This window comes from Amia ocellicauda, chromosome 8, assembly GCF_036373705.1.
Source record: "Amia ocellicauda isolate fAmiCal2 chromosome 8, fAmiCal2.hap1, whole genome shotgun sequence".
Lineage (NCBI taxonomy): Eukaryota > Metazoa > Chordata > Actinopteri > Amiiformes > Amiidae > Amia > Amia ocellicauda.
In genome coordinates this window covers 31163103-31178770 of record NC_089857.1, presented here as the reverse complement: position 1 = coordinate 31178770, position 15668 = coordinate 31163103, and positions in this window count along the sequence as shown.

The window sequence follows — 15668 nt, the reverse complement described above, 5'->3', positions numbered from 1 at the left end:
AAGAGAAAGTTCAAAGAAGAGTCCTACAAAAACCGCTGAAAGAGCTATAATTTACAATACAATAAAGAAACACACAAAAGGAACTCACACTGTCACACTGTCACTTGCGCCCCTTCTATATAACAAAACCTAAAACAAGTGATCGCAACACATGGGCCTGCATTGTCCACAAAAACATTCAGATGCTTGTGGAGAAACTTTTTCAAAGTGGTTTGTGAAAGTGGCAAGTGTTTCAGAGTTGTTGGCATCCATCGTGTGTGATCCTCTAAGAAAGGAATGTATGTATCGTGTCTGTGTTAAGTTCTGTTACAAAGACGTGGAAATAGCTCCTCAAGAATAGAACACCACCACCACATAGCTACAGTGGGAAAGGGTCAGGGTCCGGCGAGAAGGAATTCACAAACTTTGTGAAAAAAACTGAATGTGGAACATGGCAGGACCTACAAAGAATACTGAATGAAAAACTTGATCTGCTTGACAAACATCACTACAATTGGATACAGCAGATTGATCAGTGCAGACAAGTGAAAGAAACCATCAGTGACACAGAGGTAGCGGTCCACATGGATTTCTCTGAAAACTATGCTTGCAAGCTTCACACCGAGATTCAAGCTTTCCATTTTGGTGGAAGTCATAAACAGGCCACAATTCACACCAGTGTGGTCTACACATCAGATGGGAGTCAATCATAAGCCACAATCTTGGACAGCCGATGTCATGATGAAAGAGCTGTGTGGGCACACATTGAGCCAATTTTAAAGAAGCCCACTCTTACAGCCATCCACTTCATGAGGTACAGGCCTGTTACCCAGTATAGGAATAAGCACAAATTCTATCTCCTGACCACACCACCCTTTATTTTGGGGTTCAAGGAGGTGACCTGGAATTTCTCTGAGAAAGCCCATGGTAAGGGTGCACCTGGTGGCGTGAGTGGTGCTGTAAAGTGCACGGCTAATCAACAAAATTTTCTTCTAAAGCTCATATGGACATGTTCAAAAGTCCCAATCTTCCCTTCAGTAGCAGTGCTGTGAATCAATCTGATTAAACATGTTTGTCTGTCTAATAGTAAGTCATTCTGGTTAACAATTACACAGCCAAGTAATTGAACCCATATTTTTGTGTTAGATTACACAATTCTGTTATTTGTTGAGTTAAGGATACAACAATAGTCTTATTTACTTTACTGGAAAACATTTTTAAACATCTTCCAGCTTTTTTTACGATTTGGTTCTGAATTTTGGGTTATCAACAGCCAAAAATGAACCCATGTCTATATGAAATCCCAAATTGATTATATTAATTGTGATTAAAATGTAGGTTTCCGAACACTAATTGTTTGTTGAGCTCCAATTATGTTTATCGGTACATTTGTATATGCCAACAATGGTAGAAATGTAATTAATTTCAAAAGTCATTACCGTTACCCAGGAATGACATTTTCATGGGGAAAAATATGTGATTCATAAAACAATTGTTAATTACATTCTTAAAATTAGTACGTCATTGCATACACAACACTCTAATAAGTATAGAAAGTCCTTACATTTGAATTTTTAGCCTTTTTTTTTTCAATTTTGAAATCCTTATCCGTCATTCACCCAAGTAAGTCTCACTTCATTGTATAATGTCATGTTAGTCCTACGAATGATTAATTAAAGACACATACCTTAATAGTTATTCGGGTATGTGTAAAATATGTATGTGTTTTTTCAATTAGATTAAAAAACATAAGTGAGGAACTTTCATAAGAAAATCTGGTACAGCCTGACCTCGGGCCTAAGAGAAGAAACAATTATTTTGGGACAGGTGTTAACAGACTTCTGCAGTCTTATTAATGTGCTGTCTCTTTGGGTTTTTCTAGCTAAAGAAAATGTTACACAAAGTTTTCTTAGCCCACTTATGGGAAACACAGCCATCTACTTTAGCAATTTGTGTACACTGGAGGAATAGAATAAGTCAATGTAACTTATGTATTGTATATGAATTCTAAAGCAAGTTAAAAAATAAAATTCAAAATAGAAAAGAGTAGATTTATTTTTTTAATTTGTCAAAAACAGTTACACCTATACTGGAGGTGTGTGAAGGAAGAAAAATGAAGAGTGAAGAGTGAAGAATGTGGAATCCTGTCCACACACTGTATTTAAAAAGAAACAAAGTTAAAAAACTAACAAAAAAAAGTATTATCATGGACACCTCATTTTATTTCTTAGTGGAATCTGGTCTTAAAGTGCTGGACATGCTCAAGTGAAGAAACCAACAGTAACCATTTCAGCTATTATGCGTTCATCAGAGGTTGTGTAACACAGCTCACAAAGATAATTTTAAAGTTCCCCAGACAATGGATACAGGTGAAACTTGTGAGCCTCAAGCACATACTCTGTGTCATCAGCATTGGATACCTCAGATTCTGAATCAGAGGCACCAATAGCCTCCTCATCCGGCTCAACTCTAAAATAATTTTGGTCGTATGTCTGGCAACATTTGCACAAGCCATTGTGACAAGACAATATTGTAGCATTCTGTGCTGGTGGCTAAAACCATGGGCGGAACCATTTTCCTTCCTTTCCGGATGGCTCGATGGCTCTGAAACATGAGTGTAGCATCCCATGCTGGTCGCAACTTGGGTTCACCACTCGGTCTTAATAACAGGAGGGAGACGAGTTCAACACACCTGGTTTTATTACACACACTAGGCTTGGAAGAGCATTCAAGTTTTTTGCAATGTGAGTTTTCCATTCATTAGGAGCTATGTGGATCAGGTGCTTAGAAGAGTTAGAAACTGAATTAGCTCCAATTTCAATCAGTAAATGTAATTCAGGAAGGACAAGGATGTAACTTGGGTAGAGACTAAATGATATGAACTGAACACCAGTTAAGGTAAAACACAGAATAAATATTGAAACAATTTTCTTTTACCAAAGTGTTAACTGGAGCTATACTTTCACTCGCAGCTCTCTCTGAAGTGACTCTGAACTGCTGTGTTATGTTTCCAGTATAACATTCAATTGCCAACCGATGTTTAATGATGGTCTAATTACCTGAAAACTTAACAAGTTTCACATGTATGCATTGTCTGTGGAACTTCAAAATGATCTTTGTGAGCTGAGTTACACAAGCACTGATGAAGCTGTTTTCGCCACTTGAGCACTTCCAGACCAGACTCCACTAAGAAATGAAATATGGTGTCTATAATATATTTTTGTTGACTTTGTTTCTTTTTAAATACAGTGTGTGGACAGGATTACTTTCCTCAAAAAGTAAAAGGAAAAATAAGATAAATGCATAATCCTAACAGGCTTTAGAGTTTTTAAATGGTCCATTCTTTTGATTCCATGATCAACCGGCAGGTATATATATGTATATTTATATAGCTGTTGCAGTAACACAAATCGCTTTCTTTTTGGATTTGATTCATGCCTAATTGCTTTGTAAATATTTTGGTCAGGAAGATAGGCAAGACTTGAAAAGTTGGCAACAATCTGGTGATAAATAATTAAAACTAAGCATTCATTTATTTATTTTCACACATAAAGTGCAGTGATCCCTTTAGAGACAAATCTAGGTAGCAAAGTCCAGCATACAAAAATATTGCACAACAAAATGAGCTCACCCCCAACACACCCATGATTAACAGTTAATAATGCTGACTCCAAGGCATGATGACCATATTACTTTGAAAGTTTAGTAACAATAAAAGGGATGCTGCACTTCTGTTAGTGGTTTTATTTATAATATGTTTTTACAAACTTATTTTTCTTATACATATAGATATATTGTAACAACACTTGTTACTGACATATAAAGTTGTTAACAAAGAAAAATTGTCTGCACAAAATAGTAAGTTTCTGAATACTCGGTTTATTTTAACACAGCCCACCTATTTCGGCCGGTGAGCACAGCCAAAGAAAAAGAAAGATGGTACAAAACAGTTTTCTAATAACAGTCCGTAGAGAGGGGGACAGGGGCTCCTGCTGCAGTTCAAGTCAGAGAGCAAGTAGCCAAAACCCACTGTCTAAATAGACTGCCGGTTCGACCCATTTGACCCAGTGGGTCCAATCACCACCCCCCCCTCCTTCTGGAACACCCCTCCTTCATGTATCAATGGGGGGGGTGGATCTTGAACTCTGATTGACCTTGCCTGTCCGCTTTCCTCCCGTTGAATAGGTGACTCAAAGGGAAGTCAGGACAGGGGTCACTACACTGCCCCCCCCCCTCGCCCATGAGGGCAACACAAAGTCCTGGAACAGAGAAAGCAGTTGCCTTCTCCGCCGTCCTCTGGCTCAGTCACAATCTTCATTGAGAGCAGGTGAAATGACCTCCGATATATACACATTCATTTTCATGTCTTGTCGTATTGTACACTCACCTAAAGGATTATTAGGAACACCATACTAATACTGTGTTTGACCCCCTTTCGCCTTCAGAACTGCCTTAATTCTACGTGGGATTGATTCAACAAGGTGCTGAAAGCATTCTTTAGAAATGTTGGCCCACATTGATAGGATAGCATCTTGCAGTTGATGGAGATTTGTGGGATGCACATCCAGGGCACGAAGCTCCCGTTCCACCACATCCCAAAGATGCTCTATTGGGTTGAGATCTGGTGACTGTGGGGGCCAGTTTAGTACAGTGAACTCATTGTCATGTTCAAGAAACCAATTTGAAATGATTCGACCTTTGTGACATGGTGCATTATCCTGCTGGAAGTAGCCATCAGAGGATGGGTACATGTTAGTCATAAAGGGATGGACATGGTCAGAAACAATGCTCAGGTAGGCCATGGCATTTAAACGATGCCCAATTGGCACTAAGGGGCCTAAAGTGTGCCAAGAAAACATCCCCCACACCATTACACCACCACCACCAGCCTGCACAGTGGTAACAAGGCATGATGGATCCATGTTCTCATTATGTTTACGCCAAATCCTGACTCTATCATCTGAATGTCTCAACAGAAATCGAGACTCATCAGACCAGGCAACATTTTTCCAGTCTTCAACTGTCCAATTTTGGTGAGCTTGTGCAAATTGTAGCCTCTTTTTCCTATTTGTAGTGGAGATGAGTGGTACCCGGTGGGGTCTTCTGCTGTTGTAGCCCATCCGCCTCAAGGTTGTACGTGTTGTGGCTTCACAAATGCTTTGCTGCATACCTCGGTTGTAACGAGTGGTTATTTCAGTCAAAGTTGCTCTTCTATCAGCTTGAATCAGTCGGCCCATTCTCCTCTGACCTCTAGCATCAACAAGGCATTTTCGCCCACAGGACTGGACTGCCGCATACTGGATGTTATTCCCTTTTCACACCATTCTTTGTAAACCCTAGAAATGGTTGTGCGTGAAAATCCCAGTAACTGAGCAGATTGTGAAATACTCAGACCGGCCCGTCTGGCACCAACAACCATGCCACGCTCAAAATTGCTTAAATCACCTTTCTTTCCCATTCAAACATTCAGTTTGGAGTTCAGGAGATTGCCTTGACCAGGACCACACCCCTAAATGCATTGAAGCAACTGCCATGTGATTGGTTGGTTAGATAATTGCATTAATGAGAAATTGAACAGGTGTTCCTAATAATCCTTTAGGTGAGTGTATTATGCCAGAATGCATCAACCTATTCCTGATTTCAGCCTTTTGCCTGTCAACAAACATGGTTTAATGGATCATAATTAAAATAACGTCTTTACTAATTTGGTACTAGCTAGAATGATGATAGATCTATTCAACAATCCTTCCTCTTGTCCCCTCAGTGTGAGTGAAACACTAGCTGTAGGGATTTTCTGTTGATATATAAATGAGAACTGGAGTAATATTTGAACCTGAATTTATCCACTGACAAGATAGAGTAAGGATAATGAAAATATAAGCTTCACAGCAGAGTCCTGGGGGAACCAGTTTTCTTGGAGGTGAAAGGATAGGTCAGTTTCCATGGATACACACTACTTGGGTTTTCCACTGCTGTTTTCACCTGCTACTGAGATCAAACTTTTTTTTTTTTGTGGTCAGTTTTAATTTCCCACAATGTCCAGGAGTAGTTGAAAACTTTTTTTTGTCTATGTTGCTTACCAAACATTATTTAGAGGTGCAACTATTATTTGTTTGCTTAAAGAAAATATAGGGGGCTTCAGTTTTTATTTTAATACTGAGAATTTTGAATTTGGGTGTCACTACAACCAGCTACAACATTATTATTGTTATTATTATGAAGAATACTTATTAGTAGTATTATTATACTGAATATATATATATATATATATATATATATATATATATATAAGTTATGTAGAAAGCCTCTAGACATTTTAAGGTACACAGTCACCCTATAGATTAAAATCTGGGCTGCTACTGCAAAAAAACAACTTGTGTTTAAAATACTTCAAGAACAGATTAATCTTAGAAATACATTTTAGAAGAAATGGACTTTGTGACTCTGTGCAGGTATAAATAAATAGAATATAGTACTTGTTTCATATTTAATTTCATGGTATTATAATATTGCAGCATATCCAGATAGAATTAGCACTCTGAGCACCACATTGTTTTTGGATAACTATTCTGTATGCATTGCAGTTCTGATAAAATTCAACTCAGTATGAATTGTAATAAAGAGTAGCACAAATAAATAAACGTGTACAGTGTGGTATTGTGAATATGAATAATCTTTACCTTCAAGGACTGACTCAATAGTTTTAAAAATGTTTTGTTTTTTCAAATACCCAAATCAACAGAGAATACAGGTGTAACATTAGTCTGTACATGAGCCTGTTATTGTGATGTCACTCCCCTAGGCTTGGAAGAGCATTCAATTGTATGTATTTTGCAAGGTGGTTTTACCATTAATTAGGAGCTATGTGGATCAGCTGCATAGAAGAGTGCCTGAGAACAATTAGAAACTGAATTAGCTCTGATTTCAATCAGTACATGTAAGTCAGAAAGGACAAGGATGTAACTTGGGTGGAGACTAAATTATATGAATTGAACATCAGTTAAGGTAAAAATATTGAAAATATTTTCTTTTACCAAATTAACTTTTCTCCATTCCAAAACTAATTCAGACATAAATAATGTCACTAAAGGAACAACTCAGTTGCTGCAAATTATCATATGATTTAATTTCTACTAATTTTGAAAATCACAATGTCGTGCTTTGTGTTGTACTGTATTGCTATTGTTTCAATGCAGTTTCAACTGAAGTTCGACCTTACAAGTCCTTCTTTCCTACAAACACATATAAAAGATAGCTCATCCAGATCTTTTCAGTTTTACAAACCAAAATCATTGAAAGACTGAAAATGTTCAAAGGATGGACAAAGGATGGATCACAAGAGATGAAAAAAAATATCTAGAAGATGACCACATAAAAGACAGAGAGATAAAATTATAAACTTTGCAGGTGACATAGCACAGGGAAGTTATCGATTGAAGCAATTTGAAAGATCTTGGGGAGGCCTCCATCCAGTATTGGATCTAGTTAAGTAATCTAGGTAACTCAAGGGTATTACTGCACCTGGGACTGAACCCACAACCTGCCAGTCAGGAGTTCTAAGAACATAAGAAAGTTTACAAAAGAGAGGAGGCCATTCGACCCATAGTACTCATTTGGTGTCCATTAATAAATAAGTGATCCAAGGATACTATCAAGTCTATTTTTTAATGTTTCCAAATTTTCAGCTTCAACCACATCGCTGGGGAGTTTGTTCCAGATTATGACAACTCTCTGTGTGAAGAAGTGTCTCCTGTTTTCTGTCCCCAAGTCCATGTTTCCCTGCTGATCTGGAAAAGCTCCTCTGGTTTGATGTGATCAATGCCCTTCATGATTTTAAAGACTTGAATGAAATCCCCATGTAGTCTTCTATGTTCCAGGGTGAAAAGGTTCAGTTCCCTCAGTCTCTCAGTAGGACGTTCCCTTCAGACCTGGAATAAGTCTGGTTGCTCTCCTTTGAACTGCCTCTAGAGCAGCGATATCTTTCTTGAAATGTGGTGCTCAGAACTGTACACAATATTCCAGATGAGGTCTAACTAGTGCATTGTACAGTCTGAACATTACTGCCCTTGTATTAAATTCTGTTTGTTTGACAATGTACCCTAGCATTTTGTTTGCCTTTTTTATTGCTTCCCCACATTGTTTGGATGGAGAAAGTGAGGAGTCCACATTGACTCCTAGGTCTTTCTCATGCGTTACTTCTTCCACTTCTATTCCTCCCATAGTGTAATTATAGTGGACATGTTTATTACCTGCATGTAATACCTTGCACTTGTCTACATTGAATTTCATCTGCCAGGTGTCCACAACTGAATATTATTATTAGTCCTTTTGAATAACCTGTGCTGCCGAGATTGTATCTGTATTTGTATTCTGAGCCTTAACCACTACTACACACATATATTCACCTATACAAAATAAGTTTGTTCCTGTACTCTGTCTCTTGTAAATTTTCTCTTATCCTTAATATGTGTTTCTGGCTTTACTGTCTCTTTTCCCCAACAGGAAAACTTTAAAAAATGGGTTCTTAAAATAAACAATTGAAAGAAATGTGACAGTCCTAAGAGAAGTAAAGTATAATAATGTACCTATAATTACCATGAGCAAGTTATCAGGGCTCTTTGAAAATGAAAGGTTACATTTTTTTTAGTTTTGTCAGTTTTGTCAACATATTACAGGAAGAAGATAAATGCAAATTGCTTCAAGAACTGTGACAAATGAAATGTACTAGTATCAGATTAAGCAGAGGGAGTCACAAACACATATGTTTGCTTTACTCAGGATCAGAATATTAATGGTTCTATACTTGTTTAATTGTATTCTATAATTTATTGTTTTACGTTATGGTAAATATGAATATCAAAGGAAACTAGCACCACCATTCATTTTAAGGATGTCCATTCAAATTGAGGAAAAGGCCTTATACATATATATCCATAGATTAATGTGATATGGTATATGTAGAATGTCTCTGACACTGAGACAAAATAATGCATGTAGTTAGTCCCCCACATTGTCTTGAAAATAATTATATATGTTTAAATATTCTTGATGCACACTCTGAAACTCTGATATAAAAACAAACCTTGCACACTCCTGCTAAATGTAATTATTGCTGCAGGTCAAATTAGTTAAAAGATTACCTTGATAAAATGGCTGGAGAGCTGTTTTATCCATAGCAATGTTTGTTGCCAATATGAGGCACTTTGGATAATTGCTTCACCATATGGTCTCAATAATATATAATTTTTAACTGACCGAATTCATATTTTTCTTATTAATACCAAAAATAAATCTGAGATACAAGTTCAATAAAACACTTTTACAAATTCAGATAAATCTGCTTTTAAAATAATGTAATTATCCTAATTAAATTAGATACATCTGTTGATTATAAGATGACTAATGTTTCAGCTAAAATAATTTGCATTTGATGAACATGTGATAAAGCTTATGCTTTAAATACTGCCTTATTCAATTTATGATGTTCTGGTTGAAAAAACTAAATGATAGAAGGAAAATGGTAATTGCCTGAGCATTAAAGTTTAATCAAGTATTTAACATATTAATAATAATTATTATATTATATATACAGTATATATATTTTTTATTATTAAATTAATTAATAAGTTCAAGCTGACATTAATATCACATCTATGGAGTTGATTCCTTATTCCTTATTTTTCAAAAAATAAGCAACGGTTATGTATTACTTACTCATGATTTCTCAAAAGAACTAATGATTACATTTTTTTGTTCATTGTTTTTCAATAAATTAATAATGGATACTTCTTCATTGTTACTGGTTTCAGTTTGTCTGCTAAATAAGTAATGTTTACTTATTTTTTATTTCTGATTCGTGGTTTTAGTAAAATAATGGTTATCTGAAAAAGGAAGGAACCCGTGGGAACCCAATCGAAAACATCTCTATCAAAGCTGCCATTGGCCCCTGTGCTCGTCACTCAGAACAGCGCCCTTCCCACTTCCTGTTGTATAAAAGGTGATGTCTGCACTGGTTCGTCCTCTTTTGCCGGGAGCTAGGACTCCCGCGTCACCTTGCAACCCTTGGGCAGTCTTTCAAGTCAGAAGCACTGCCCAAGAGTTAGGGGTTACTGTATAACAAAACTTTCAAGGGAGGAAGCAGCGAGCTGATAAGAAAGCCTGCGCCAAGGTGTACCACTAGGGGACCTCCGCAACACAACTCCAGACAGTAATCCCAGGGGATTAGGGCCGCACCTGGGCCTTCCAGGAGTGAGGACCACAGTCACGCTCTTCCCGGGAACTGTCTAGAATCAACATATACAAAGCAGGACTACAGAGGTTAACTCTTACACCCTCTGCTTACAATAGCAAGGCCAGCTGCTCTACTAGTGCAGCTAGTAGCAAGGCTGTAATCTACTTGCACAATATATTGTGCGAGCAATCAAGCAATCTGTGCAGCCTCTACACATTATCATGGGAGTGGGACCCCTGATCCACAGGAGCGGGGCCACAGATCCACTGAAAAACAACATAATACACAGCCGGCTAGGCTAGTCAACAGAGAAGCCGAGCTGAAAACCAACAATATGTATAGCGTGGCAGCAGGAACTTTCAAGCTGCCTCCGCACAGCACAGGAGTATCCTACTTAACTGAATAGTACACAGTGGAGAGCTCCATTGTGGTGACAGCTTAAAATGCCATATAAATTAACTATACACACCACGGAGCACAGGAACCAACTCATACGCCAGCTGCGGAATACAGGACTGCTGATTATACCAGCTAACGCAGGACAACATTAGTTAACTGTGCTGACAAATGAACTATGTACACAGCGAAACATGAGAGCCCGCTCAAGTGCTTACCGCTGAGGATAGCAGCAGCAGTCTCTTGCTCTATGGCACACAGCCAGAGTGGGCCACAGACCTGCTGACCAACGCCATCAGCTGGGAACAGCAGCAGTGAACTCCAGTCTACATTAGCTAGAACGGAGCCACAGTCCTGCTGTTTACACATATTATATACACATAGCGGAATACAGGCCAGAAGCATTAACAACCACAACACAATGCAATAATGAATGAACTATATACAGGATGGCCTTGTAAGGCAACGTACCTGGAGGCCGCACGACAGACCCTAGAACACATCGACAGGGCTGTCAGCAAGTCCAGGAGCACGCAAGGTATAGTCCAGTGGAAGGGAAAAACACGGTTCAAAGAGCTCCATCCAGGGTGCACTTAACAGGGGCAGACGGGAAGGAAAATCCACAGTGCGTGGACTACTGGGGCTCGGCTGCAGCCAACACCAGATTCCCAATGGAAGGGACTGGTCCTGTCACATCCAACCTGTAGAACCGGAAAAATGTAAGCGGCAAAGCCCAAGCTGCAGTCACATAGATGTCTGCCATGGGGGCGCCTTGAAAAAGGGCCTATGATGTGGCAATGCCACGAGTCAAATGGGCCACTGGGTGTTCAGGCACCGGGCTCGTAGGCCTTGGTAATAGTGTCCACAATCAAATGCGACAGGTGCTGATTTGAAAGAGCCTGGCCCTGAGTCCATAGGTCTCCATAAGACACAAACAGTTGGTCTGAGCACCTAATGTCCTTAGTGCATTCCAAATAGCACCTGAGGGCCTGCACAGGGCAGAGCAAGTGAAGCCGACTCTCTTGCTCTGAAGAGAAGGGAGGAGGATGAAATGCCATCAACTCAATAGGCCTGTTGACATGAAAAGGAGACAGCATGTAAGGAAAGCAGGGTTAGGCCATAGCGTGACCCTGGAGCCATCTCCCACAAAACGGACAATCGATGGGTGTGTAACTCACTCTCGCGTTTTGCAGAGGTGATTGCCAGCAAAAACACAGTCTTAAGTGACACTAACTTCAGCTCAGCTGAGTTCAGTGGCTCAGATGTGGCTTGGGAAAGTGCATCCAGCACTACATCAAGTCGCCATGCGGGCAGTGAAGGGGTGCAAGGAGGCCATAGCCGTCAAGCTCCCTTCAGGAACTTCGCAGCCAGGAAATGAGACCCAGGTGGCTCACCATCACTCTGGACATGACATGCAGAGAGGGCCGCCAGATACACTTTGAGCGTGGACGGGGACTTATCCTGCACTGACAGCTCTCGAAAAAATTTGTAATATGACCCCAATGGAGCTCTCTCTGACTCAATAGTGGCTGACCAATTCTGCAAATCAGAATCTGCAAGGCCACCATGGGGCTATCAGCAGAACTGTCACACATTCTCTCTTGACCTTCTCCAGGACCACCGGGAGAAGGGGGAATGGTGGGAATGCATAAAGGAGGCAACGCGGCCACGCGTGGGTTAACGCTTTGATCCCTAGGGTTCCTGAGCGGTCTCGGACGGAGAACCAGAGTGGGCAGTGGGTGAACTCTGCCAATGTAAAGAGATCCACTTCTGTTCTGCCTAACTGGCTCCAAAGTTGTTGTATCACAAGCAGGTACAGGTGCCATTCCAAAACATGAGGGCCTCCCTGAGAGAGAAGGTCTTCCGCTGTGTTGGATAGGCCGGGGAGGTGAACTGCTCTGATGGAGCAGTAGAGTTTGCGCGACTGGAGACCTCCTTGCCTGTTGATATGGGCAACCACCGCTGTGTTGTCCATCTGAAACGAGCACATTTCTGTCCCATAGGACTGGCAGGAAATGACACAGTCCGAAGAGCACTGCTTGTAACTCCAGGACGTTGATAAGGAGGGCCCGTGTGGGCTCTGTCCACCTGCCTCGGACACCATGTCTATCACAGGCTGCTCCCCAACCTTGCTTGGAGGTGTCTGTCGTAATGACTGCTCGGTGGCAGACTGGCCCCAGGGGCACACCAAAGGTCAAATTGTGAGTGTTACGGCACAAACGGAGTGCCTTCCAGCACACCGGAGGGAGTGACTGTGACTCGTCATGCTCGATTGCGGCGAGGGTGTATCCTGAGAGACCTGAACCACCACTGCAGCAGCAGTGTGTACGGAGGCAACTCTCTCTGGCGCCAGCATGGCGAGCATGGCAATGGAATCGAGGCACAGTCCAAGGAACTGTGCCTGTTGAGTTGGTGTCAGGTGAGTCTTCTCTCGATTGATCCAGAGGCCCAATTCGGAGAGACGGCCTAGAATCAGGTTCGTGTGGCTCTGAACCTGCTCCGTTGAGTGAGAACAAACCAGCCAGTCATCTAGGTAATTGAGGACACGGACCCCCTGGCAATGCAAGGCTAATACGATGTCCATGCACTTTAAAAAAGTGCATGGGGCTAGTGACAGGCCAAAGGTGAGAACAGCAAACTCAAACGCTCAGCCCTTGAAGGCAAATGGGGAAAATTCCTGTGTGCCTGTGCAATGGGGATGTGAAAGTATGCATCTTTCAGATCCACCGTGGTGAATCAGTCGCCAGGCTTGATGGTCTAGGGCATGGTGCGCAGGGTGAGCATCTTGAAGCGCAGCACCTTGAGGTGGCGGTTTAGGTTCCTCAGATCCAAGATGGGGCAGAAACCGCCATCTTTCTTGGGCACTAGAAGGGGGCACTTTGTGGATTGCTCACTTCTCCAGGAGAGCAGCAGTGACGACTCAGAAGATGGGGAGGGAGCCCGTGGGTGTTGCTTCACGTGTTGTTCCACTCACATGCTTGTGCGGGGGTGCGTACAGCCGTAGCGGCAACGCCTGGTGAGAGATAAGGAAGTCGCGGTCAAATCGCACCCGCTGTCGGTGCCCAGATAGATGGGGCAGAGGACCTCACCACTCCAGGTGGGCAAGGTGCGTCGGCTGCAAGTGGTGCAATGGTGAGGGCACACACGTGTGAACCAGAAAATGTGCAGTGGTGGCGCCGGTCAGTGTTTGCACCAGGGGCACACAACAACTGAAACGCTGCTGCAACAAGTGGAGTGCCTAAGCGGGACTCGCCGCTGTAAGCGCGTCTCGACTCGGCAATATTTATGGACACGGGGGCACTGCAACACCAACCAGATGCAACCTTGCTGTTTCCGGACAGAACACTGTGTATCCAAACACAGAACACTGTGTACCCTTGACACCGGGTGACGTAGGGTCCGGGGTCCAAGGAGGCTGAGGGTAGTAGGCCACCAGCTGAAGCGGGGCCTAAAACCGAGGCCTGCACACACAGACGAGGAGGCATAGCAGAGCTCAATCCCAGCAAGCTGAGAGAGCGAGATCTCCTACAGCTGCAGCCATGGTTAAATGTCCTTAAATCGGGAAATTAAGATTAAGTAAGCATTACTTATTTAAAAAACATGACACAGTCTCTATGTCAGCCTGTAAAGAAGCCTCTCTAAGATATAGTCTACTTTCATTCAGTGCCAGACTTTTCCTTACAAAGCTATAGCAGACCCATGAGCCCTCCCGCTACATGCTGTTGATTACCTTTTATCCCCATATAAAGAATAAGTAATAAGAAGCAAGCAACAGTGAAGCATGGTGGAGGTTCCTTGCAAGTTTGGGGCTACATTTCTGCAAATGGAGTTGGGGATTTGGTCAGAATTAATGCTGTCTCCTCAATGCTGAGAAGTACAGGCAGATACTTATCCATCATGCAATACCATCAGGAGGCATCTGATTGGCCCCAAATTTATGCTGCAGCATGACAATGACCCCAAACATACAACGAAAGTCATTAAGAACTATCTTCAGCGTAAAGAAGAACAAGGAGTCCTGGAAGTGATGGTATGGCCCCCACAGAGCCCCCCGATCTCAACATCATCAAGTCTGTCTGGGATTACATGAAGAGAGAGAAGCAACTGAGGCTGACGTTTGGCAACTTGAACCTTCAGCTCCCTCCACAGATTTTCTATGGGATTAAGGTCTGGAGACTGGCTAGGCCACTCCAGGACCTTAATGTGCTTCTTCCTGAGCCACTCCTTTGTTGCCTTGGCTGTGTGTTTTGGGTCATTGTCATGCTGGAATACCCATCCACGACCCATTTTCAAGATTAGAGGAAAACATCTCCACAATCAAATACTTTTTCCCTCACTGTATTGTATATATACAGTGAGGGAAAAAAATATTTGATCCCCTGCTGATTTTGTACGTTTGCCCACTGACAAAGAAATGACCAGTTTTAATGGTAGGTGTATTTTAACAGTGAGAGACAGAATAACAACACAAAAATCCAGAAAAACGCATTTCAAAAAAGTTATACATTGATTTGCATGTTAATGAGGGAAATAAGTATTTGATCCCCTATCAATCAGCAAGATTTCTGGCTCCCAGGTGTCTTTTATACAGGTAACGAGCTGAGATTAGGAGCACTCTCTTAAAGGGAGTGCTCCTAATCTCAGCTCGTTACCTGTATAAAAGACACCTGTCCACAGAAGCAATCAATCAATCAGATTCCAAACTCTCCACCATGGCCAAGACCAAAGAGCTGTCCAAGGATGTCAGGGACAAGATTGTAGACCTACACAAGGCTGGAATGGGCTACAAGACCATCGCCAAGCAGCTTGGTGAGAAGGTGACAACAGTTGGTGCGATTATTCGCAAATGGAAGAAACACAAAATAACTGTCAGTCTCCCTCGGTCTGGGGCTCCATGCAAGATCTCACCTCGTGGAGTTTCAATGATCATGAGAACGGTGAGGAATCAGCCCAGAACTACACGGGAGGATCTTGTTAATGATCTCAAGGCAGCTGGGACCATAGTCACCAAGAAAACAATTGGTAACACACTACACTGAAATCCTGCAGTGCCCGCAAGGTC